The sequence below is a fragment of the Atractosteus spatula genome, chromosome 5, assembly GCF_055471065.1.
Source record: "Atractosteus spatula isolate fAtrSpa1 chromosome 5, fAtrSpa1.hap1, whole genome shotgun sequence".
Classification (NCBI taxonomy): Eukaryota; Metazoa; Chordata; class Actinopteri; order Semionotiformes; family Lepisosteidae; genus Atractosteus; species Atractosteus spatula.
In genome coordinates, this window is record NC_142710.1 from 38,018,692 (window position 1) to 38,043,666 (window position 24,975).

A 24,975-nucleotide genomic window follows, 5' to 3' on the forward strand; every position below is an offset into this window, starting at 1 on the left:
CATTAAAAAAACAATGTCAGGGTATGAAGTTAAGGAATGTTAAACTAGTAAAATGAGCAAAAAAATAACCCTTTCAGTTAGAAACACCACAAATTCACAAAGTTATCTCGAAAAGGAAAAAAATCCTTTTTGTTTGGAGCATGCACTTATTTTTCTATAGAACAGAAATAACACATGTAAATTCATTATGCTGGATAATAGGAAGGCTACAGTTAAAGTCACTTTTAAAATGCCAAATAACTTTTATCTTTATGCAAGATAAATTATATTTGTTTGCAAAACCCCGCTAGATTGGTGATGAGTAACTAAAGGGGTAGCTTTTTTCACCATTTTATTCACTAACCAGAGTTTTAAAAATACAGGGGTAAAGTTTCACTATAAAAATACAAGCAATTAAAGGAAGCTCTGAGTTAAATTTGGTATTGTTATTGACCTAAATTTCAAAAAGCAGCATTTTTTTTTCTCTGTTTCTCGTAAACTGATTATCACGGATACCAGATAATAAAACAAGAAAGCAGAGCTGGTAGGCTCTGTATTGGTGTAGTGCTACACAGCAGTGAATGGTTGTATATTCGTTTACAGCCTGAGAACCGAGCTGTTATAAGAACAAAAAACATCACAGGAAATTAAGGCTTTTAGCCAAATACTGTTCTTGTCCCGTCGCTTGATTTATTTCCACTAAAGTGCTGAATACCAAAATGATGATCATCGGTTCCAAATAAAGTATTAAAGGCATGAGGACAGCCAAACCTCTGAATGGAACTTTGTGGGATGCTCACTTGTGTCCATCCCTGGGCTGATAGGGATGTTCCGTGCTGTGGGGACAGCAAGATTTTCTTAATAAGCAAGTTGGAAAAAACAACACATTACCGAGTTTTAAGATGTGATAAAATGAGTTGATTCCATTGTTAAAGGGAGAAACATTTCAAGTAATTATCCTGCAAAAACCAGAGGTTTCTGAACATCTTTTCTCTGCTGTTCCAATATGCTGTGGATTTTCAGATAATAAATTCCAAACAAGTTGAGCAACATAAATAGAACATTTTCCTTCGTGGCTTGGCGGTTCCACCCTAGGTTTGATCTAACGAGCTTAGGGACTGAAAACCAAAGTGAAGCTTTAGTTATTTGTGCAATAATTAAAGACCTGCAGAGAACAAAGACTGAAAGGAGAGATTGTCCACAAGTATTGAGTAGGGGTGGGAACTCAGCCTCTCTCAGCCTTGTTCTTTGTGAAACCTGCTTTAAATAAGCAGATTGACCTAAATCAGAGGCTAAACATGAATTTTGCTATTTGCTTGTATGGGAAGGGTTAGCTTTCACAGGGATGTGATGTTTCTCAAAAAAAAAGAAGTAAACAAAATGTAAAAAAAAGACCAACAAAATTCTCTTTTTATTTTCCTGGAGCAAGGAGCTTGCTTGCGCATGACGTGATGGGTTGCCAGAGCAGTGTCAGAGTGGGAGACAAGACACCGTGTGATACTGCACTTCCTGGCACATGAAAGCCAAGTCAGACATGCCTCGCAGAGGATCGCAAGTGAGTCATGCAACTTGCAGAAATCTGGGCTAACATTACTGAGCGCATATGCCAGTATCCAGAGTATTATTTTGGATGCGTAGTTGAAGCAGACATCGAGAGCAAATATTCACGGCCTTCAAAACACAGTCCCTCTCAAGATACTTGATAATTCAGTGTTTTCTCTGACATGAATTTAACTAAACTATGCACAGGTCATAAATTGCAATATTTTAAAAATATTTCTCATAATTTATTCCTCTCTTTTTCATTTCACCCCCTACAACCTAAAAGAGAAAAAGTTTGCTTAGGAGAAAAGCTTCCTTACTTCTTTATCCAGTTGTGTGTCTTGAAATCTATGAAATCCAACAAGCACTATTAAAATTTAGGCCTATGAAATACTTCAAGGTTTAATTCATTCCTGCTTATGTCATGAAATTCAGTGGCACAACAGATGTTTGGTTTTGGCCTATGTTATTTAAGAGTTAGCCCTTAAATGTAAGTGTAAGTGAAAAGTCACATCTAAATTACAGTAAGAGCTGCACAAAAGTTTTTGCTATGTTTTGTCTTACAAATTTAGTTCAAATGTAACTCCAGGATTACCAAATCAGATACAGTAAAAAGCAATCAGCAGAGCAAAGTGGAAGCTTGAACTATTTCAAAAGTGTTTGAATGGCTGTCACAGAGTTCCAACATGAATCCTACTGGGGAGTCAAGCCTCACAGCTTTTTGGAATGGTTTACAGGAAAATTCCTTAAAAAAGGCTACTACCTGTTTTGTCCAGTGGTATACAGTGTAGCAATCAAAGCACATTGGATCTGTAAATTGTCATTACTATACGGTATTCTTATCGTTCGGCATGGCTGTTTTGCAGGTGACCTTCAGGAAATATATATATAAACTCCCCATCAGGGAACATCTTAACTTTCTCTACTGCCAATAAATCTTAAAGCCTCAACTGGAAATTAACATCACCTATTGTTACCTCTAAAGGTATTGTATGCCATTTCTAAAAAAACAATTACCACCATAAGGAGATTAAGGTGATTGTGACAGATAGATAGATAGTCCTAAGAAAATCAGGATGATACTAGATACTAGGGCACTCTTCCCTACTGGACCAGAATTTTAAAATCTTTGCTCCCAACATGGTGATAGGGGACACTGTGCTAAAGTAGGAGCCATTCTTCACATAACATTAAACTCAGTACATGAATACCTGACCCATAAAGATCTTGCAACAGGGTTATGGCTTGCTCTTGTAGTGCTATATGTAAAATGCAAGAAAATATTACAACTACTCACAAGAGGTTCTAAGAACCATCAAGTACTGCCCAATGGAGACCATGAAAATCAGTATAAGCTTAACTTCTGAATAAAGCATGAATAAAGACCATTAACCCAGGCAATCAAGAAATGAACAAATCAGCACCCATATTTGTTAATAGAACTACATTGTATGGGGTTCATGTTATTTTACATGCCTGAAATGTACATTTGAAATGCCTGTAAACAATTTGGCTCACACTTTGCAGGATCTTATTAAAGGATACTAAATTGAGTTTACAGTTGTAAAATTGTGTATGGCAGAATTCCATTGAAACTTCTATTAAAACATTGATATGCACTTAAATCTAAATAGCTGGTTTAAATTTGAAGCTGTTCTTAAAGATTTAATAATAATTCTGATATTATAGTTGCCTTTTGTAATCCCAATCAAATTTTTCTCATGGCAACACAGTGAATGTGGTCCTACTGCATTGTAAATAGAATTTAATCTTTAAACACTGTAAACACTTTAAACACTATTGCTGTAAATCAAACAATAGGATATGGAACCTTAATATTTATTGTATATACAGTTTTATTCAAGTTGTATCAGGTGTTTTTCCAAATGCTAACACTTCAGGCAGTATTTTGGTGAGCTTACAAAGGATGATCAGCAGTTTGCTTCTGTCATTTTGTATGAATGGAAGATTTCGTAGTTGTTGTTGTTGTTTTGCTAGGTTGTTTTGTCACCGAGGCAGAAAAAAGGGCAGTGTTCTCTTTCCGCTATTCTTCCCTTTTGTTTCTGTGACGTAACCCCCTGTGTGCGATCACATCAGCCGTAGGGGAAAGGATGGTCATTTGAACAAGGTGTCAATCAAAGGGTTGTAAGACAAAATTGCTTTCTTGTCCTGGTAGATATCTCTGGCAGTTTGACCATGGGCTTTTGTTATTTAAGGAAATGTAGTCATTCATGTCCATTGAGCCTCCTTGTAAACAGCTGAAGATTTACTGGTTTATCCTCTTTATAAATAGCACCATGGCAGCTACAATTATAGGTCACATACTGTAGTGCGGCTTAAGTTACTTAACACAGTCCCTCCTTCATGTAATGTGCACACCTAGGATTACTATGGCTTTCATAGAATGCTTGAGCAAGACCTTGTACTGTGTACAATATTGTTTACTTAACTACATTCTAGCCTGGAGAAAGGTGTAACCAGAACACTCCTAGCCAAAAGGTATGTTACAAAAAGAAGTTACAGGCACCAAATCTCTGTAGTCCTGAACAGAGATAATGAGAAGTCTAATTACAAATCTTCAAGACACTGAAAGGTATGCAAAACATCATCCCAAAGGACTACTTCATACTAATCTGAAATTAAGAGAAAGTGTATTTAAAACAGTTAACAGAAGAAACACGAAAGATTTAATGAAAGAAATGGAACAAACTCTCCAGCCATGTTGGTGAAGATAATTTCCTGCTTAAGCAACTCATTACCAAATGACCAAGAAGGAGCAGATCGGCTTCTATTTGTTTGTAAATTTTTCTGTGTTCTCATACTCTGCACTATTTGTCTAGATGGGTCTTCTAGAAAATAAAAAAACATGCAAGACAGCAAATTCCAAATTTGAGACACAAGATTTAAGACACTGATATTACAATGTTGTTCATCATTCATCTATTGGTTAAGTCTTTCACTGTGCCTGTGCTAAAATATTAATAAAAAATATTCAAAAAATAAATTGCAGTGAATAAATGAAAGTTGTTCAGGACTGTGGACATGATTTTCTTTTTAGTTGAAAATCATGTCCACAGTGGGAGAAGAGGGTGTCTTTCACACCCAAATTACCATGTGTGCAATACAATTACACAAGGTGAAGGCACTTGTGCCACTGAACACAGAATGTGTCTACATTCTCACCAGTGAACACTGTTACCTGAACTCCAGAAAAATGTGAGGGGGTGATAGTCAGTCCCAGAGCCAAACAAGAGAAGATACCAGCAGATAAGGAAGCTGGTGTGGAGTTTGGATGCAGTGTCTGATTCAAGTCTTTGACCAGTGTGAGTAGTGTCCTTTCGACATTAGTATACATTAGTATACAGTAGTATACAGTGGACATTAAAACATAGAATGTCACTATCACAAGGTATTCTAAATAACTCATTACCTTTCACCATATCAAAGTCCTACAATTAACCCATCAAAAATTGGAGGTGGAAGACTAAGGATAAAAAAACACAGGCAGAAAAGACAAAAGGGACAAATATCTCCAGAACTAGGAAGGATTTCCTGTACGAATACTTGCAAAATATCATGCTTGTCCTCAACTTACTTCTGAAGGGCTTCACAGAGACCCAGAGTCTTCAGCCAGGAATCTACAGTCTCTAAAGAACTTCAGATCCTACAACTCACAAAAAAGAAACGAGAACTGACGAGGGAAGACCACCACCCATCAACAACACAAAGGGACTAGTAGTTCAGGTGGGTAGGCCTTGTCTCCCTCACACCTGAAGAAGGCTCCACGGCCGAAACGTTGTGTTCTCTTTCTTCTTTTTTTCAGCTTGGAATAAACCTACCACACAAAGGGACTGTCTGCCACCTCCCCCACACACACATTATCTGTTTCCCCCCTATCTGACCTCAATAAGTTGTAGCTGCTGCCTGAACTGCAATATTGATCAACTCTTCACTGAAAAATAACCAGACATGACACTTTCAAGCAAATCAGTATGATTGCTCAGCTGTTCACCCAGTAGGATAATTCGCAGGAGTAGTGAATAACTGAGTAACATTACACATTTACTACGCATGGGCATTAATCATCAATTTTTATCTCAGCAGAAGTACAATGCTGAACTTACAGATGAACATCTTTCAGTTTAATGACATTTTTACAATCCTGTCCCGTCTCAAATTGTCACAGTAAGCACAGACTTATATGGCTCAATCAATAGATGATTGAGTACAGCATTCTGGGTTATTTGAATGAATAGAGAATACTATGCCTTGGATCAAGAGCCATTCCCCTTATAACACTGTTTCTATGGGAACAAGAAGTTCCAAAACTCCAGTTCCTTGACTTAGAATGTGGTACTCAGGAATCATCTGTATCAATAGCTCAAAATTGTGCTTTTCCATCTGGAGCGAAATATTTAAAACCATGTACAATATCAATATTCATGTAGTGCCTGGAGACTGAGAAACATTAACAGGTGTTATTTTTTTTCAATGAACCACTCATACCAAATGCTGGTATTTCAAATCTTAGGTCAGAACCTGACCTTTTTAAAGCCACTTCCTGAGCTTCTGAAAAATGTTGTCAGAGATTAACACTGACCCTGAAATTAATCCTCATTCTTCAAGGGAGGTTATTAAATGCTTTGTTAGGGGCTGTTGTAACTGCTTATGTTTCTAATCCACAAGCAAAATGCAACAAGCTGATTTGTCAGATACTACAATTTAGAACAAATATGTAACTTCATACCCAACAGCTACAACTAGTGCTGAGTGGTCACGTTGGTCCTTTAGTGCTGGATTCTGTAAATTATTCTTTTACAGAAGAATAGAGATAAATATACTGTAGCTTTAAGTTTGATTCTTCCCGAGGGCAAAAACTTACTAAAATTCTCTATCTACAGACGACTACCATTATTAAACTAAGACAAAACATAATTTGCATATATTCTTTCCAAGTGCATGGAAATACACAATATGTGTGATATCTGATACATTGTAACTAAGACAGGCTTTTTTAAGGACTGATTTTCTTCCTAAGACATACAGTACAGTGTGTTTCCATATTTTGGATCAAGTCCCTCACATACTAATCTCTTTTGCAATCCTCTTTTTAAATGGACATGAGGCATCAGATCGTCTGGAATGGAACTAAAAATCAAGTACTCTAAAATGCTTTAAATTTTGGCCGTGCATTTATAAATGTAATTTAATCATTCTTTTAATCATGAATCATTTGTTTCATTTATCTCCCGTTTTACAGCGTGGGTTCTCCTGTCACCATACTGGGACAATATTTTCAAAGCTCTGGTTTCAAATGAAATGTGCAGCCTAGTGGTCCACCAGCATCCCAGGACAGACCTGGCCCAAACTCATTTAATGGGTTTAGACTAGAAGGTGGGTGCCACAGTGGTACAGTAGTTAGCATTGCAGCCTGTCAGCACTGGGGGCCCTGGGTTTAATCCCTTAGGTCCTCTCTGTTTGCAGTTTGTATGTTTGCATGGGTTTCCTGAGGTGCTCCAGTTTCCCCCCATTGTCCAAAGACACACTGGTAAGTTAACTGGTTTCTGGTAAAATTGGCTTTGTTGTACCTGTGTTTGTGTCTATATGTCCCTCGCAGTGGACTGGTGTCCTGTCCAGGGTGTATCCTGCCATTCACCTGTTGCTTGCCTGGATGGGTTCTGGCTCCCTACGACCCTGTACTGGATAATGCAGTTAGAAAATGGATGGATGTACAGACTACTGCAAGCTGTACAGTAGTCCCACAGTCTGGTTAGATAGGCCCTTACCTAAAAATACAAAGCTTGGTGGAGACTGAAACACCCTTAGATCTCAAAGATCTCAATCAGGTGTGAGGTAAGCTGATTTTGTTGCAGACACATTGCTTACAAGAAAAAAAGCAGATTATATTTTACCAGGTTAAAAACTAACATGATGGCCATATGTTTTTCATCTTCAGGGCTCGTTTAATTAGCCCACTTCTTTAGTGCAAGCTCTTGTTTGCTTAATGCATTATTGTTTTGCTCTAAAAAACACTTCATTTAAGAAAGCGACCTACTTCTGCAGTTAGACCAATTAAGAACTACAGGCAGCAATGTGGAATAGAGTGAGGAGTCTGAACTTTTAACTGGAAGTATGTGGGTCCAAATCCCAGGTGAGGGCACTGTAGTTGTTCCCTTGAGCAAGGTACTTTTACTCATATGGCAACAGTAAAATACTCAATTTTATAAATGAGTGTAAATGTGTACATTTTACATAAAGGTATAAGCCAATTAAGTTACGAATTAAGAAGTCACGAAGTGAACAAGAGCATGTAAGTGTTCAAGTGCTTCAACCATTTGTATGATAATAATCAAACATGAAATCATAACATGAATCCTGTTGGAGATCTTTGTTCATAAATCAGGGGACCCTCATTCTAAATGCTAATTCCAGTTTAAAAAATATAGACGGCTGCAGCAGCAAAAGACTATGATTGGATATTCAGTACTGTGTTCTAGGTATTACTTATTGGACCAAAAATGAATAATTTCAGCATGCTTGCAGTTCGCATCATCCTTGTGGCCCAATTTGTTGAATTCTGACTGAACTGTTTCTCTGTGGACCTGTGTCACACAGGACAGTTTTTGTGCCTCTCTTTTCTGATGCCACCCTGAAAGCAAAACCAAGCCAGAGAGTTCAGCTGAATTAAGAACTCACTGTACAAACTGTAAAGCTGCCAGATTCGTTTCAGCTGCAACTTCATCCTCCCACACTGTTTTTAACTTCTCATGAAGCAATTGTGTCAACACACACTTGCAGCAGAAAGAGATGTTTGATAAACCATCCAAATAGTGGACTAGAGAACGGCTTTTACCGGCAGCTTTGGAGCAGAATAAACTAGAGTATAATAAAAGAAAATGTAGAATGAATGGAGAAAAGAAACCACGGGGTACATTGTTTGCATAAAGCCGGGGGAATACCAGATTAACCAAACTTCCTTCCGTCACAGGAAACCAGAAACCACAGCAAGGCTGACTGAGTAAGGTGTGATAGACTCCTCTTTCTGGGGTTCAGACACAAATGTTTTATCTCAACAGTCCTAGTCAAATGAAACTAAAATGCAGGTCAAGACAGAACCCAAGAAGTTTAACAAAGTACAGTATTAGTGGAATGGACTTTGGAAGATGGAGAAGTGGGAGTGGGATGTTGTAATGAAATAGGAAGAGAGGCACGGTGATGCAGTGGTTAGCAAATGCTGATTTGCACTGCTAGGGCCCTGGGTTCAATTCCTTGGGTGCCCTGTGCACAGAGTTTGTATGGCCCTGGTGTGAGTTTGCATGTGTTTGTGTCTTTGTGTCCTCTGCAATGGGCTGGCATCCTGTCCAGAACATATACTATCTTGAGCCTGTTGCTTACTGGGATAGGCTCCAGCTTTCCTGGGACCCTGTGTTGGATAAAGCGGTTAGAAAATGGAGGGATGGATAAGATATAACTTTATTGTCCATCCAAAAGAGTGGAAATTTGTCTTTGGCATCACCATACAAAACTACAAAATACAAATAACACGACATAAAAGATACACATTAAAAACTAACGACAGTCTTAGACATGCAACAATACATATATACACATCTTGCTCTGCCCATATTACATTACCGTTACACTCACATAATCTAATAGCTCCATACAGGAAACAATCACTTACTGTAGCTGCGTTTAATATACCGATTGCACAGGGAACACAGGATTTGATCCAGGAACAGTGTTACATTGTGATGCTGCACAATTAAAAATGTGTTAAGGATTTGTGTAATCCAGTCTGAAATATTACCTTGAGTTGGGTAACAAATTAGCTACAATTGTCAGCGCAAATCAGGCCTAACATCTTAAGAGCTTATAAAAGTTGCTATGGTGACTGTATGACATTTGTCTTGAGAAGACCTGCACACTATCACCCAGCAGCACTCTTTTGCAGACATGGTAGGACTCTCAATCTCTTTGGCAAAACCTCACTAGCTCCTCAGTGACATGTCTATTGTAAAAAGTACCAATTCACACAAAGGCCATGCAAGGATGGTAAACATAGAATGGGACTTTCAGTAATTTGCAAAAATGCTTGATGTTCTAGGCACATTACAGTGAGTTACAGTGACTGTGATATACACTGATCTAGTTTTTTCCAGGCTGCGCCAGCAGCTCTCAGGAGTCAGTGCGTCACCATTGTAACAGCTTTTGAAATCTGCTAAGAAATTAACCTAAATTAAGATCACTTTGTTATAAATGGTGTTAGATTCACTTCCCCCAGCCTTGCTGTGTTGTTAAAATGACAAGGGTTTTCATTAAATTGGCAGTGTGGCTTTTCATGCAAATTGACATGCGTATCTACTTCCTACCAATCTCACAGGGCCTGAAAGCAGCAAACCAGATATTACAATTTCCCCATCAGGGAGGGCAGTTGCTTTAGGTTTCAGAGCTGCATTTGGGCTTCACGCAGCTTAATAATGCAGTGCGTCATATCTACTCAGCCATGTACGAATTCAAAGCACCTGCCACAGCACCTCCATTTTCTTTTTCTGGATGGCTTTATGAAGAAAGTGTTAGTTTTATGAGTAGATTATGGAGAGCCAAAAGATGCATCTAAGAATCAAGAGAAATGGGTTAAGAAAAATGTATGAAATGTTGGCCAATTACTTTGCATGAGAAAAGCAGCTATAGAACAGTTGAACCAAGAACAAAGGATGCACAGTGCCAGCTGTGTCTGCCATGATCCTGATTGCTAGGTACTGTACTATTAACAAAAATTTAATAAGTCACTTAGAGCTAGGAAACCCATACAAGGTTGAAGGGGCTCTTTTAATCTGTAGCAAACCATTCAGGTGGTCTTCCACTAATTCTCTTCCGTGAAAACATAGAGCATCTTTTACCCAAGAGCTGAAAAAGGATGCAATTGCACCTGAGGTACTAAAGAAGGAGATAAAGTGCTTTTGCTACGTAAGGTTTCCTATAAAACATACAGGACCCTGGATCTCCTCAAATGGGAAATACTTGGTGTATGGTCTGGTGTATAGGGAAAACAACTTATGACTTTGTGGTGCCTGGTACAAATCTTCGCTCTGTCACTGACTCACTCCCTTACTGTGAGCTAGGGAATCACTTGTCTTGTGCTACTGTACATCATTAAGTAGAGAAGCAATGGAAAGGCAAGAAGCACGCTAGGCCCTGGTTAGAATGCACAAGGATACTACAATAAGCAGCCAGTCTGAAAAAAAAAAACATCCACTTCATGAAGCTATTCTAAAAACAGGAAGTACAAGATACCTAGGGCAAAATGTGAAGTGGCCCCTAGTTCTGGCACCTCATCCAAAGAGCCAGACCTCCCCGTCTCCCCGAAGAAATTAATGGAAACATACAGCAGGCAGCTTCCTCTACAGCAACCTCAACACCAGGCAGAAGATGAAACAAAAAGCCCATGTGACATTTAAAAAAACATTTCAAGACTTTCCTTTACAAGTCTCATGACTATATGAGTTTAACACCCATGGGACTATAAGGCAAATACCCTGGTTCCACTACATAGTGCAGTGTGTCAAGTCCATCAGTCACAGATCCTTTGTGGATCCAGGGTAGGCCAGGGGACATAGGAGACAACTGACATTTCCAAACTACTAATCCTATATATAATAAAAAATAATTCCAAATAAAAAAAATAGAACAGGGCTACTGGTGCCAAAATGTACAATGTACAGTACTCCAAATAATTTTAAAAAATCACTATTTACTGGAAACAACTGACAATGAGAGTGTATTTCAGTGTTCGGTGTAAACAAAGTGAATTCAATTTCTAAACAACAAATTTTTGTTGTGCGTATAATTCTATTACAGTACAACAATCATGTTCTGAAGATTGTAGCATAAACACACAAAAAAAACATTTTTATAGTGTCTAAGTTACACTTTATAAGTTCATAACATGCTTAACATTATAATAAGGCTCAATAAAGTATTTCTAACTGACTCCAGCTAATCAATTAAGTATCTGTAAGTGACATATGCTACCAGCTTACTGACATTATATTCATGGTCTATTCATACTGTATATTACAAGATCTTTATCAGGAACACCCAAATCCTTTAAAATGCACTTCCTGTGCAGATCTCTTTGCACAACAAATTTTTATCTGCCAACTGTCGTCTCAATCCGTCATTTTCTGTTTTTGAATGCCCCCTATTTTTCATTAACCTATACATATAGATTGCAAACTACGCTAGAATCGAAATCGCTGATACAGGATACAGGCCAGGAAGAGCAATGGGTCCCTGTGGTACACCACTGCTAACACTGTCCGAGCTGGAGGTTACACCCTTCAAGATGATGCACTGTTTCCTGTTCATTACACAGTTCTCAATCTACATGTGAATGCTGCATTGACTAGCTACACCCTGTGTCTGAGAACTAGCCTTGCACAAGGAGCCTTATGAAAAATGTTCGAGAAGCCAAAATATATCACGTTACATGATATAATGATGTAATTTGTCCTCACTGGTTGTTCACAGACTAGGTGAAAGCATGCTAAAGATCTTTCTCTTCTAACTTCATTGTGGCTATCACTTACAGTGCCATTATTTTGTAAATATTCAATTTTAGCACCATAGTTCCCCGACGTTTACCAGTAACAAAATCAAGACTATAGTTAAACAGTCTGTATTTCTATATAAAGGCAGACCAAGCCGAGTTTCTTGACTCAGCTTTGCCCCATTTATATAAATTGGCATTGGCATTTGCAACGCTCCAGTTTGCAATTTCAGCTGCCATCCTTAATGACCACTGAAATACGGAAGTTAAAGGTGTAGGAATAGGCTTACACCACCATATCCATATCTTCCATATCCCTTCCGATTGCATGAATAGAAAGCATCTTTTTCATTGCAGCTCCTTTGTCTTCTGTGCCCAGTGGAAAGCACTGAGCAAGACAGCATATGGCCCTTTTAATGATGAAGGTTTGTTTAATCATCCCCACAGCGTCTGCACTACTCACCTGTGTGGGCGTTACAAAGCTAAATCCACTCAGCTGGAATTAAAGACACCATGGCCTGGCTGTTGCATCACTCCACTTTTATCACAGCCTGTCTGTTTCCATCTTTCCAATCTGCAAATGGAGCTTTTATTTTTCCGACCCGGTGTAAAGAACGCAGCACGGTGGATCATTCAGTGTCCCAGCCCTGCATCATCCCCTGTGAACACACCGTCCTTTTCGCTCAACACCGGAGCTCAATTTATTCTTCATCTAACAGGGCTGTGCTGCCGAGGTGTGTTTACTGTAAGTGTGCACTCTGCAAAAAGAGGTTTTCTGCTCTATGGTACAGAGAGTGAGAGAGAAAAAAATAGAAGAAGTGCCATCTTGCCTCCTTCAGTGTAACTCTTGCAACTGATTTGTGTCGCAGAGAAAAAAAATCCTCCCATGTCCTTCCTAGGAAACACGATTAGGGAAATCTGCAGGTGGGAATTACCAGATACATTTGTGAGTATTAGCTACCCAACCTTTGAGCAAGCTTTCAAACTTTCACAGGTGCCTAACAGAGCCCCTTCTTGAGCAGCTAATCTAGATGTTTCCATACTTAATAATGTGATATACTCATTGAGCGACATTTAAAACGACTTCGATAAAAATATCACAAGTTGTAGAATGACTCAAAATGTAATTTGTTTAAACATATTGTGCTCAATATCATATGTAGGAACACTAAGTCAGGGGTGCCCAGTCTTGGTGCTGGAGAGTCACAAGCCAGCAGGTTTTACGAATTTAATCATTATTTTCTAATTTCTTGGAACACTTTTGATGGTCATACCACTGGTGCAATTAAGTATCTAACATCTTTGAAAAGTAAATACCATTCCCCTGTAGTTCATGGTATATTGTGGTCAATTAGAATACCGAGGTGCTCGTTTACAAAAATATATTTCTATAATGTATTATTGGGCCACAGTGTGGAATAGGCACAAGGGCTCCGGATATAGACTGAAGAGAAGTGGGATGTCACAATTTTATCCTTGGGCAAGGTACCGATTCAAATTGCTCCAGTACATTCCGTGCTGTATCATTCGCCATTCTCCTGGTGGGAACTGAAAATGAGAAATTGTTTGGATTCTGATACACATCTGAATAAATAAAAGATTCAATGAATATTTCTTTCCTGTTGGAGTTTGAGAGCTTAAGTGGCATTATTCTCTCCCAGGGTGTTATAAAGGAATAGATTAAAGAAGTAGTACAGAATGTCTAAATGAACTTCTAGCCTGTAGCTCCCAAAAAGTGTCATTTTGCTATACTATGAAAGACAGGTCATTGCGGCATCTTTCTTTTGATGTAATATTCAAATCCATGCTCCCCACCCTACACACACATGCAGCATATAAAGCAGATACTTCATTGAAGTCATCTGTCTGAAACAAATTCTTTACCATTTTTTCCCATTGTAAGAGGGTCATTTATGGAAAGTGCAAGAGAACTCTACCCAAAAGAAACTCCTATTCCAAATCTGTCAGGGTTGAATTGGCAGGTTTAAAAAGAAACGAACCTGTGGGAAAAAAAAGAGGACCAGAGTTGGCACTGCAGTGTGTTTAACAGGTCCACACAAACAAGGTGGCCACAGTGTGCAAGAACTCGGATGACAACGCAGGTGTAACTTAAGGTCACTGTAACATTTATTCAACAGTATGGTACTTGCCCCAGGCATCCTAGTCCATCTTTAGCAACTGGAACAGGACCTTGCTTTCCACTTCATAGGTTACAATGCCCAAAAAGCACAGCTCTCGCATTCACCCAGATGCACAGAAACTAAAAAAAGCACACCATCTTTGCTGGCGTGTCGCTTAATGAACTGTGAACAGGTAATCCCTAGGCAACATTTGAACAATGAACTAATCAAATTTATCGTTTCCTAGCCCAGGACTTTCTTTCAGTTTGAAATGGAAGGCCCTGAAAGGAGCTAAATATAGGTTAGCTTACTGATTTAATACAAACGATCTAATGGATAACTGTTGCCTTTGTCAATAAGGATATATTTAGGCACACATTAACACACATCAGTTAAACATGAACACAATTTTCAGGTTTCATTTTGAGAGATAGCAACATGAATGGTCACTGGTTCCTCTGAATTGTAATTAGGCAGTCTATTCTCGAAAGCAAACTCGAACACCGTACTCCTCTTACTCTGGCATCACCCATGTCTACAGTACCTTTGATCTCCGTTGTAACTGACCATTCGGTACCATCCATCCACCCCTCACCCCTCAGGTGTATCAAGTTTCCACCAAATACTGCCACCAAAATGTCTGGGCTTAAAACCTTCATGCTTTCATTTTGATGAGCATTAGCAGTGCTGTGAACAGATTTTGGCCGTGCAATCATCATTATGGACCATATCATGCTCAATTTAAACTAGTACAAAAAACAATTTAGCAATGCATAAAATGTATACATTATTTAGCTTGCTACAGAACAGAAGACACTTTATATTACCCTGTAAGTGATGGGGTTAAAACTAAACATTCACAGTATATTCATTCAATGCAATGTATAAAGGCATTTCACATTGAACGTTTAAAAGATTAAAATAGGCGAGCAAAGGTATTTTTTAATAAAAGAGAAAAAAAGTAGCAGCATTTTTTTAAAGAATATTTTCACTAAATACTATGAGTTTCTGCAAAATCATTTCACCTCTTCTGGCCACATGAGGGTTATTAGCTATGACAGGGTGTCAGCTTTGAAATCTCAATCAATGCTTGAAGAGTCTCTCAGGAGAATGGAACCTGTGTTTTTGCATCTCATCTCTGTTCTGTTTCTAGAGGGAGAGGATGAGGAGGATCCATCCCTATAGGAATCAATGCTGATGGCCACTGAGGAAGCAGAAGAGAGGTGTGGAGGTAAGTGCAAGGTGACACATCCTACAGTTCACACACTGCAGTCTTGTTCCACTGCAGGAGCAATGAAAACCCTAAAACTAGATTCTTTGTCATTTTCCTGACAGCGGAACAAGACCTTGCCCTCTGAAGCAGTGCTGGGAGACACTTTCAAATATTTTTTGTCATATAAAAACATCAAACGGAAAAAGTATTCTCCTTCTACTGAAACAGAAATCAGGGTGAATTAAGACTTTCAAAAGGGGCACAGGCAGGGGAACTTGAAGATATACAGGGGGGGCAAAGACGAATAAAACAGAGACATGCTATAGTGGAAAACAAATATCAGAAAGACAGCATATTGCCGAACCCAGTAAGCCAGTGACATATGCAGTGCCCTGCATGACTCACTCTGGGTGCAAAGCAAGGAATGGGGGCTGACAGAGCCAGCACTGCTGCAGGCCCACTTCTGTGACAGAAGCCGATTTCTCCGCTGAAATTCTGTGGAGGCAGCTGGTCCAGACAGGACCTGACACACAATCGAAGCAGGACGATGGTCCACAGAACACTCACTTGTCACCCATCCCACAACCGCCTGCATCCGAACACATCCTGACCTATTTTCAACAAGGACAGTAATTAATGGAAATTCATGTTATAGCCTGGGCTGAAAGAAAACAGCTATGAATGAGAACGGACTTTCAGTCATATTAACAGGTTAGACTCCTACTCCCCTCTGACCCTGTACTGGATAAAACAGTTAGAAAATGGATGAATGGATGAGTTATCTGGTTGTCTGAACTAAGCTGCTGAACTGAAAGTGTTGCTCCTGTGAGATGAAGCAGGAGGTTATGCAAATTTTCAAAATGTTGCAACAGTCCTTAGAAAGTGTAAAATAAAGGTAAACAGAACAAACAAACATTGTTGTGGAAGCATTTTTCATCTAGATTGGGCCATTTTCATTGGTGTCACTGCTAATATTACATTTAGAATTGGGCCGTATTAATTTTTCAATTTTTATTTCCACAATTATTTTGATAATCTAACCTGTGATCTGTATGGAAATCAAAAAAATAATGTGATGGTGAGCTTCAAGATAATCCTAATGAAAAGGTCAGAGTTTACTACTTTTAAGACCAAAGTTACGAAATGAAAAAAACACTCAGATTTCTTATTAGAACTCTAAGATAACACACTATAACATATGAACACGTATTGCTGCCTTCTGAGGAATATCGTGGTCTTCATCTGTGTTAAATCTTTACAGATCATGAAGGTTCCCAAAAAAGTATTGTTCAAGTTTCCTATTCCTCAAACAATCCATGTAATAATTAAAATGAAACATCTATACTCAATGTTTATTAATAAAAAAATAAAGCTTTCGTACTCAGACACCTATTTCAATTTTTATAGACCAGATTTTATGTAAACTAACTAATAACTATATTTCCATGCAAATTTAAATAAAAATATTAATAATACACTCTCTCTGTGTATTCAAGATGCAGCACAATTTGTTGCTTGAAACATTTTAGAATAAAAGAATACAGTAGCAGGTAAAATGACTTTTTGCTATTAATAAAAATATAAATATCAATAAAAAAGCTTAGCGCAAAACCCCACACCATACCTCATCCAACGTTCTGACATTTAAATTCAACTGCATAAGAAAGTAAATAGCAAAACTGAGTCATTTAAGTTATTGCTAGATTAAATGAGTAACGTCTTTGAAAAGCAGATGAAAAAATATTAAAAACAACCCACGTTGAGGTCTCGTTAAGCAGAGAGAGAAAAAAGTTATATAAAATTTTAAAATATTATACTGCGACAATGCTATGTATAATTTATCGTAAAAATGGTCAGTAGCATGTACATCTGATCTCTGTTCAGGTTGTGGATAGTCAAAAAGGGTGTATGAGGACAATGAGGGTGTCATTGTGATGATATCAAAATAAAATCCAGAATCTAAAGTACAACTATTGGAGACAATTCTTTATATGAGCAAAACGTGTGCAGAAATAATGAGTGAGAATCTTAAAATTTGTCTCACGACAGGAACTATTTCTGGTGAGCTTATTATAATTACTATTTTTGTAACAGCTGTAGAATCTCAGTGTATTGTAAAAAAAAAAACATGTTTTGCTTCCCCAATTTTGAATTATGATGGAAAACTAAATGTAATACTTGTTGACAACAAGTAATGTACCATCTATGCATTTCCAAAGCATATGGCCAAATTCCATGGGGAAACTTAAATCTCATTAATAAATGAGTAAATGTAAAGCTAGGCAATGAAGGGTCAGGAAATTAATTTGATGTAAATAAAAGTGGTTAAAAATGGTCTTCATGTGTGTGTGGGAGATGTGGGGGAAGTTTTTTTATCTCCAAAGAAAAACGTTGGTAATGTGGTTAAACCGTTTGAATGAACTATGATGCTACTTCCCCTACTACCAAAAAAAAATATTTTCTCTGTAGGTTTCACTGCGAAACAAACGCACTTATTTTCACTTCTTTTGAAAGACAAAAAGAAAATGGTTCTATTTGTTTTCTGTTCCCTTTGTTTAATTTAGTATGTACTGCGTTTTTCGGACACTGAAAAAATAGCTCAGTGAAATTTGTATTGTCATAAAAATAACTTGAGGATTATCAGGACATTTACTATAGAACTACTTGCAATTCCTACGGTCAGTGGAGAAACGACCCTTTACAAAAGGCTGCGAGACTCCCCTCTACCACCTCCTCTCTCCCTTAACACCAACTGGTATTATCATTGTTCTCTGTGTCTGCTATGATAAAGTTGTAATTTCCGAGGCTTGACATTATCGTGAATCATAGCGTTTCAAGACAGTCACCCTCGAAGTTATTATCACCTACCACTGGTAGGAAGCTGGTGATGCTGACCTCATCAGGCTCGTTCCGTGCTGAAACTGCCTAAGGAAGTGGGTGCGGACAGCTTTCAGTCTTCTGATCTGGGCTCGTATCATGTGCGCTAGATGATCGTGTATTATATAAAAATACACACATGGGAGTGCATGCGTTTCAAAGCGGTAATTTTATATACGGTAAATATTTTCTAAAGTGGGGATCAAGAAGAGCCACTTCCTCGTAGTGACCCCTGGGCAACGTCTCTGACGGCAAAAAGCTCCTTAAATCGAATTTACCATGCAATGCTTCTGCATGTTAAGCTCATACGAATAAATAATAATTTTCTAAAGTACAAAGTTCGATCCTTTTCTTCCTTCCATCAGAAATATGTTTATTCCCGGTAGGCTCTGGCTATTTGCAGCGTTTATCTCGGAGTTACAGGGCAAAGCGAGATTACATACCCGGCCGGAACCCCGGTCTTTGTCAGGGCACGCACTCGGCGAGAATTAGAGACAACCAATTAACCTAACCAGCATAGGTTAAGATACTGTGAGTTTAAAATGTAGCGCACTGGAATATACCCCCTTCCCTTATAAATCGAATATAATATTATTAAATTGGCGTGTCTAAATTGTCCCCTTTCTGTACAGTACGTGCGCCCTGTGATGGACGGGGATTCAGTACCCGGGCGTAGTCGCTGTAAGAAAAAGGCAGCTTTTGGAAAGAAACGGATAGAGAAATATTTCACAGACGTTTGAAGTTAATGGAATGATAATCTAAACAAAAAAATCACACTGATACACAAAATGGCTCAATTTTCCCATCGCAATAACATCGTGCATCAGTATGAAAATGCAACATCACATTTTGAAGGAAAGCAGAATGCGCTGCGCACGATGAACAAATAACAGTAATGCAGCAAAACCCATTTCTTGCAATATTATCACTCGGGGTGTTTTGTGTTTAACTCGAGTTTATTGACTACCATGAGATCGACGCAAGCTGTAAATTAAGGTGGAGCGTAATGTTTATTTAACGGAGATAAAGCCAGTTTTCACTCAACCAAGAAAGAAGGAGGGGGTAGGGGGCGAATCTCATGATCTCATTTATTGAAATAAAATTGACTCATTACTGTTGGCATAATTAAAGGCAGCCAGTCAGGGAGGGAGGGAGGTTGCTCACAGGATGAGATGCCTTGCTTAAATATCAATAGACTCATCCAGAAAAACCAAGAAGGCCTGCGTTCAAGTGGACATGGCCTAAGTTTCAGGCCAACAAAGAATGTTTCCTCCAGTGACAAGGTCCAGCATCTGCAATAGTCCTGAATTGAAAGGAATTTCACTTTCATTTTCAAACTATTATACCAAGTTCTACTTGCCGAAGGTTGTTAGGGATATTCCTGTAATTGCTGCATTAAGGAAAAACTGCTGGGCGGAAGTTCAGATGGCAATTTGATCATGTGTGCTACATGATCCCACATTAGGAACCGTCCACAGAGGATTTAAATCCACACTGTTTTCCTTACCATAATGTGTACTTGTACTTGCATTGTTGAAGGATAAAACACAAAATAGAAAACACAGTTTTCACCACGTATCGGTACAGGATGACACACATTAAGGAGAATATAAATCACATGATAGTAAAGATCAAAACTGCAACTGAGGAATTCAAACTTCTATTGTACACTACTTTATGGCAGTTTAATAAGTTTTTCTGCTCTTTTATATTTTATGGTCAATCAGTAAGATGGCACAATCATTTTACAAAATACGAAACACTACAAAGGAGTACCAGAACCAAAAGCATTTGTTTAGTATTAATGCCTCAGTATGAATAGTACAGAGCCCAACAGAAGAGCTAGCCCTTCCCTTTTGTCCCCTAAAAGCCATGAAAGGTTGAGCCATATGATTTTAAAATATACACACAGAAAACAGTTATGCTGGTGTTTATTTTCTATAATGAGAAACAACTTCTGGTTGCTATTGTGTTCTTATAAACAGGCTTTAGACCCACCTTTGCCAAACAGACAGTGTGTACCTTTCTGTGCGACTCACAGTGGAAACGTGATCTGCACCTTCAGCATAAGCAAAGGAAAGCATGCCCCCTCCTCTATTCATCAGCAGGAAGTCAGCTTTCAAACACACGGGCTTCTGTGAATCCAGGGACAATGCTGCACTCACTGGGTGTACTGCTTCCTTGTGGACTTTCCTGTCCTTGACTTGATGAGCGATACCCAGAGGTCTTTGTACTTCCTAGAGAACAGGAAATAGCTGCTGGAGCAGCTTTCTCCCACGGCTGTACAGGCTTCACAATACAAGAAAAGAGGGTGGCCTGCCGGGGTCCACTTCATGTCATTCAGGCCTGAAATCAAAGCCTTTAGTCAGGGAAGAGGTCTTGGTGTGACGCCGTGACATGTAACTTCACTTGGTGGACTGCCAAAGGTCCTGTCTGCCGCCACAAACCCAAGTATTCTCTGAGACATTATAATCCTCATTATTGTAGCAGCTTCCTGTAATGGAGTGGTGTCCCATCCAGGGTGTATCCTGTCTTGCGCCTGTTGCTTACTGGGATAGTTGCTCCGGCTTGCTGCCGCCCTGTACTGGATAAAGTGGTTAGAAAATGGATGGAGCAGTTTAAGAATATATGAAAAAACAAATTAAAAAACAAAAAACATCTGTTTCAATCTTTACAGATTTTTGTGGGTGTTCTTTTTAAGCCAGGAAAATTTCAAAATGGGTACCACTATGATCATTCAAGTTTTCCCCAAGTGAAGTGAAGCGTTCAATTTACACCATTACCAAATGCGAAGCTATTAACCAGGGCAAAGGCAATTTGTAAAGTCCTAATATTTTATCTTTCAACAAAGTAACAATGGAACAATTTTCAAAAAAGTTTAATGCACCATTTGTAATAAGAAGGAGTTGTTTGTGATGAAAGAGGACTAATACATTTATCAGTGAATTCATTCATATTCTGTGCAGATGTGTCAGCAATTATTGTGAACTGGATGTTAGTTTCATTTAGGAAACTTTGTAATTTTCTGTAAAAGGGAAAACTCCCGATTTGTTTTCAGTTTTTGTTGGTGCTGTGGGCACCTGAGCTGTGGGCGAGACTAAAACCAATTTGCTGATACAATCTTTTGGATATGTGCCCACATGTGTCAAGGCGTGGAGGTAGGGGTGTGACAGGGGTGGGAGGGAGTGCGGAGGAAGCACAGCACATGAAAGGGAAGCTGACAGTGTACGAAACATTGAAAAAAAATGGCAGAGGATCTCTCTAGGAGGGAAATGGAAAATCTTGAAGCTCTCCGACAAGCATCGTTTCCCCCACTGGAAGTGTCATTTTGACAAAGGCAGCCACTTCCTTGGGCCTTCCCGTGTCTGATTAGTTAGCTGATGCATGTGAGCCCTTTTCGTCTTACACGGTGATGACTAATACAAAATTACGCCAGTGAAAGTTGGCACCGGTGTGATTTCTTTACTGATGGAAGCCCCCACCCCCATCTCCATTGCTTCCAAGTGAAGCATATTTACTTTAGAAGGCAGGAGACAAGTTTTCTCTTGTCACTAATTCGCAGCCTTTTGAGAGTTTTGGGATTTAAGGCAACAGCATGTTAGTGGATTTGGAAGATATGAGTAAATGCCCTCTGGTCCTGGTGAGCAGAAGAGTGTGAAATGTAAAAAAAAAAAGTAACTTAATATAACAAAAGAATTAATTTACAGGAAATATGTGTACCAAAACCTAAATATATACTGTAAAACTGAAGTTTTCTGTGTATCTAGGCTTAAATGATAAGCTTGTATTATTGCATAGTTTACAGAAAAAAAACAACAGTCTACAGCTCACACTAGAGGATTAGAAGTAGGATTATTGGATCCATATTCTGTTATCAGATAGACAAATCACAGAATATATCCCCTATGTATATTTTTGGTTTGAATATATTCTCAGACTTAGTAAGGAAGCATTTAAGGAGCAAAGACTGGGTGAGAGCTTGACAGATCACATGTTCTCAACCCACAGGCAAAGGACTTCCATGGACTTCACTGAAAACTTGTCTGTTGGACATCACTAGGACAGGAAAAAGAAGTACAGCCTATAACACTGAGCTTCAGCACTCACCCTGCCAGTGAATAATCCATACTCCAGAAAGTAGCAAAGCCCGGTTGTCAGCATTCTCTTCAGATTAACATTGCTTGTGCTCGCCCAAAAGCCACATCAAGGCCTTAATGTCATAGAGTGTATTAAGTCTGAACAGGATTCACCAGGTTAGAAGTTCTTTAAACCCACAAATCTGTTTCTGGAGATGGCTGTAATTGAACTTCAGGGAATCTCTGCTGTTAATGCTAATGAAACATTCCTGCACACATGTGTCTGGGAACCAAGCAGACTTCTGTGCTAAAGGATCTGTGTAAATAACAGATCTAGAGATGTGTTTTTGTACAAGCTGCAAGGTACGCATAACTGGGTCCCACGGCAGTTTGTTAAGCTCTTTCTTTTAAAGAGGCTGTTCATTCATTGCCTTTGGTTCTGGCCTATGCTCTGAAAAAGCATCTATGCATTCCAATTCACAGCTGTACTCTCAAAGAAAAATCAGTGAAGGACATAACCTAATTCAGCTGTAGGTAGAAACAAATATACCATTTTTTCTGTTATGCTAATGTATGTGGTTTCATTATTTTAAAGCTGGAAGAACTTGCTTTCTATGCTTTTTGCACAGTCACAAATGATAAAAATCTAAAAACTGAATGACAAATTTCAACTGGAAATGTGAAATTGGAATATGACCTATGCCTTCACGATTCTGTTCCTACTCTTACTTTGTTGCATGAAAGGAGTGGTTTGCATGACCTATCTATATGTCATCTGGAATGCAAGTGTCCACATACTACAACAAGCACTTGCCTGGAATCCATGTTAACCAGTGCCCCTTGTCTGTGCGTGTTCTCGTCTGTTTGCTTCAGAGCCCCAGCTGCCAAAAATCTAGAAAAACCAAATGTTCTGCACTACGAGTGACTCAGGCCTGACTGGTTTTCCAAGCAGGGCAGTAGTCTTCAAACTGGTCTGCTGTTGCTGCTGCTGGTGCACACCTTCAGCTACAGTACCTGAATGGACCCAGGGGCCAGGTAACTACTCGACATAAAATTAAATAAAAAACTTTGTGCCATTCTGATGAGGGAAGCTATTTTCAGCTCCTATTTGCACACCTCATACATCAAAATGAGTTCAAAAGCAAAGCCCACACAGAGCTCAGCAGTACTGTTCACTGAATCACACTCTTCTGCTCTGGTGTGTTTCCATAATATCGAAGTGTGTCACTGATTACAATTTCTCAGTCAATGAAGAACCACATGCAACTTCAGAGAGTTTCTGATGACGCATGACACCCCATCTTGATGCGTCTTTGCACTAAAGGACATTTGTCTTACCATCCAACATATTACAGCACTTAACTCTTCTAGGTCCCAGACCTAAACAATGAATTTCAAAAAACCTTATAGCTTTTGTCATAAATTATGAACACAAAAAGCAAAACCAATTGCCAAATTATTTTATTGGTAGCTCTGCACATTCCATTTTTTTTTCAAAAAAAAATTCCTGGTGTCATACAGGATTTCTGTCTCCTGGAAAAAGCCTTTTTATATATCTTGTTGGTTCCTGGTAAAAGTCAGCCTTTCCTATTAGATTTTAGGCCCTGCTAGAACTTTGGTTAAGGAACAAGACAAAAGCTAATGTGAACAGGGCATTTGTTTCAATGCCTCAAAGTCCATAAAATGTGAATGTGCTATTCAATGTGACAAAATGAAGTTAATGTCTTGTTAATAGTAATGATGGGTGTTTTTGTCACTCTTTTGGGCCTACTGTAGGTTTCCACAGCAGAATAGACAGATAACCCAGCTTTAACAAAATAAATAATACAGCTGCAGTACAGCCAACAGTAGAATAGCAGATACTTTAAAAAGTCTTATTTTCTTCTCACCTCAAAGACACTGCTTTTCTCAATTTTACTGATCTATAGTATGCTGGTACTATGCTAGTACGTGAATTTTAGTTGTAGTGCTTTTTTTGTGGAATTCCAATGAACTTTTGTAATGCATCTGAAACTTCACAAGCCCAATCAATGAACAACCCATTTTTATCCTAAGGGTCCCATTTGTCCCAAACTCCCCTACCTATTCCCCTTTGGAATGGACCAAAACTCCCACATGTGGAAACTAAGAAGTAGGAGAAACAAAGACCTCAGATTAATTTTACATGACACTGTACAGAATTTCTGAGAGCATATCTTGGGTAGAAACCATGGCACCAAAGCACAAAAAAGTGCCTCAAAATCATCCAAATTATCTTGATGTTGGCTGATACTGCTCCATTAGTTATTTTACCTCACCATTTGCTGATTATAATGTAAAGCTTTTTCCACAGCAAAATAACAGGTCAGAGTTTAGCAGCAATACAAACCAACCTCCCCATATGCAATGTCTAAGAAATAGCGCCAATGTCAGTCAGGGTCCACATTAGTGGATATACTCTTGTAGCACATTGCACATAGTGACACTCATCCACAGCCCAGCAATGATTCATAATGACTGGTTATGAAAGGGCAGCTCTTACCCCTCTCCCTTCGGGGGAAAAAATCAGAATAAAACAAAGCCGACTTGAAATGGGACATTGTCAGCGCCGCTTACACCGAGACACCATGGCAGAAA